Genomic DNA, 3,444 nt, shown 5'->3' with positions numbered 1-3,444 from the left:
AACGCGGACTCGTGTGCCACTGATCCCACAGCCCCTCATCTACAGTCTCAGTGTCTCGGGCGGGTCCGACCCCATCGCGCTCGCGAACGGAGCTGGAAGACGGAGGCGATGACGAGGCGCCCGGCGCAGCCTGACGAAGAACTCGCAAGGGTCGTCCCCTATGTGGACCGTCGTGGGGGGAGGAACCGCCGGCGGAGGCAAAGCTGGTGCGCCGCCCCGTCCGCCTCTTCCCCGAGCGCCTCGACCTTGTCCTCGACCTCGTCCGCGACCTCGCCCCCTCCTTCTTCCCCTTATGGCCGGCTCTGCCACCACGGGCGCGAGAGAGGGAGAGGTGCGCTGTCTGGCGGCGACCCTCGCCGCCACCGATGAAGGGCCAGGGTTCCCTTTCTCCATGGCGAATGGGAGAAAGGGGAGCAGAAGCTAAAGAAAGGAGGAGATGAGAGAGAGCGGGCTTCTGTGCTCCCCTCCTGCTCTTTATAAAGGAGCGAGGTGGGGGCTCGGCCGCCCCGCTCAGCGAATCAAGGCACGGGAAGAGCAGGGAGTCAGGGCCGACCCGCTGCCTCTGCTCGTGACGGCCCATATTTCCACTTCCACCGTACGCGACCCCAAGCACATGGGAGGCGCGTGGCGGGGATGCAGAGCCGAGGCGACGGATGAGGCGGCCTCGCCCCACCCCGTGATCGTGGGAGTGGACGCCTCGAAAAACCGTGCACCGGCCCCATCCAGTAAATGCACCACGCCCCCCGCCTACCTCCGTTTAGGTAGGAGGGCGTGAACCGTCCCCTTCATCATGGCTTGACGCATGCTCACGAGGATTAGCCCCGCGCACGCCGCCCACGTCACCCACGACGCCGCCTTTGACGCGTGCCGTTCTGGGTGTGCGCGGTGGAAGCGGAGAGATATGCGGTGTGACCTAGGCCGCGCGTGCCCATGCACTGTTTTGGCCCTGGACCAACAGCGCTCGGCACCGTGTCTGGCCCAGGCCCGGGGGCTCATGTCGGTGTACTTGAGTAGGGGTACCCTAGTATCCCGAACTTGTGCACGGGCAGTCGCAGCGTCCCGCGGCAAGACCCTCCACGGCTACTTTGAAGACCATTCAAGAACAAATTACTCAAACCAAGGCCCCGGCAAGAGGAGCTTGCCGGGAAGGCCAACTAAGGCCCCGGCAAGAGAAGATGGCCGGGAAGAAGACAAGACCCCGGCAAGAGGAGCTTGCCAGGAAGACCACTCAAGGCATTCCAAGAAAACTTGCCGCGACGCACTGCGCACCCCGGCAAGGCCCGGTGAGCGACAAGCTCCCGAACACGACAAGACAACGACCGCGGCAAGGAGCTTGCCGCGGGAAACCCCCACTTCGCGCCCGCGCTCCAGCACCCCTGCCAACGTGTCGCTCTGGGACCCTCCCAAGCACACGTGGAAGGAGGCCGTGCAGCTAGGGGTGCAAGGTGGCAAGCAGGCGCTGGCAAGAAGGCCATCGTGGCGATCGGTGGCGCCCCTAACGGTCATTTCATACACTGTTTGGGCGACCGGACGGGCATTAAATGCCCTTGTCCCCTGCCGTCAGAGTTAGGTAGGGGGCACTGTTGATAGCGGTTGTACCAACCTGCGTTTTTACTCTTCTACCCCTCTTTCTACGCTGCCACCTGTCGGTGACCCCTTTAGCCTATAAAAAGGAGGCCCATGCGCACGTAGAAAGGGTTCGGGTTCGGGAGGAGGGGGGGTTTCGACTCATTCGAAACTAGAGGACACCCACTCTCTCAAGCAAGAACAAAATAGAAACGCAAAACAGCAGTAGGAGTTTTATCTCTCCGGAGAGCTCCGAAGCTGGGTAAAATCCCTTGCGTGCTTCGCCTCGATCTGCTCTTCGTGCGCCCTCTGCCCCCTTGCCGGACCGAAAAGGGGCCCTGCCCCATAGGTGCTCGTTCCCCGCGACATATTCCATCTGTCATCATACCATATTTATCCATTCAAATGTTGTTCGTGTGTATCAGACGTTCAAGAGGAAGAGGGCGATTGCTGATCATGGAGGAGCACAAGCAAAGTATTTGGAAAAGGTAGTGGCGCCTGATAAATCAAATAGCCCATTAGGTGTAGTTGCAATATCACCTGACCCACAAAATACCCCAACTCTAGCAGACTCTAGCCCTACTACACTGGTCATTTCTGATGCCCCAACTCAGCAGACCCCAACTGCAGCAAATAGTATGATTATGCCAGTTGACATAGCACCAGTTGTACGACGCAAAACCCCCATTCCAGCAAAGAGTACACCAAAACGAGTTGCCAAATCCCTTTTCGAACCAGAGAGAGCCCCAATTGCAGCAAATAGGACCCCTGTTCCATTTCTTCCCAGTTTAGAAGTCGAAGCTTATGTTGTTGTCAGGAACTTTGTGCGCATATTTCCTTCATGGAAAGATTATACTGCAGACACAGAACAATTTCTAGTCTTCCTCCGCAACTTACGCGTAAGTAATGTACTAATGTTATTCATGGTCATTACTGCATATGTTTCTGCTGACAGAAGACACAAGATTTCATTCTTTTAAATAGGCGAGGAGCAAACTGGATTGTGATGACGAGCAAGAGTTGGTTGCTCTTTTCAAGCACTTGTTGATGAAGTATCATTCCTACCTGAGGCAAGAGCACTTCGATGGCAAGCCTCTGAACGAAATTTCTGTAAAGTCTCCGGTGCTGCATTTATTCGACGGTGACTGGAATAATCTTGTTACACATTGGTCTCGGCTGCAGCGTAAGGTACTGTCTATGATATCACATCACAATTTGAACTACATTTCTGCATTTTCCTTAATGTCTAACTTGTATGAAAACTGTTAGCAGAAGAACATTCGTTCTCAAGGGACCACAGAATCTCGCAACTATACTACACACTGCATTGCTCTCATGAGTACCTCTTGCCCTGTATGACCATACTTACTTTCATAGCTGTTTGATTATGTAGCATCACTGCACATGTTAGCCTCGTAATCGCCCATTTGGTGGACATTAGATGATCCGTAGGGACTCTTACACAAATTTAGAATCAATCCAATGCTTTTGAAGAGGTTTAGCTCTGCAGTCCTCTTGTAAGGACTGTACGTGGTCTATCATTGTACTTACATTAACAGCTACTCCCTCCGTCCAATAATATAAGAATGTTTTGTACAGTACACAAGTGTTCAAAACACTCTTGTATTATGGGAAGAGGGATTGGTTCATTTTGTAGCATTCTGCATCTTATCTCCCTCGCCCACCATTTACTAAAAAGATCAGATCTATATTTAATCTTACCAACAAGTAGAATACACAGACAATGCCAGTGCAGAAGTGTTGCCCATTGCTCTTGTTAGTACATTTTGTCCTGTAACGCTTGTACTTCCAAGGATTGGTAGTTGATTATGTAGCATCAATCTGCATCTTATCTTCATTATCCTCTATCCCTTCCAG

This window comes from Triticum aestivum, chromosome 2B (genome assembly GCF_018294505.1).
Source record: "Triticum aestivum cultivar Chinese Spring chromosome 2B, IWGSC CS RefSeq v2.1, whole genome shotgun sequence".
Classification (NCBI taxonomy): Eukaryota; Viridiplantae; Streptophyta; class Magnoliopsida; order Poales; family Poaceae; genus Triticum; species Triticum aestivum.
This window is presented reverse-complemented; position numbering follows the sequence as displayed.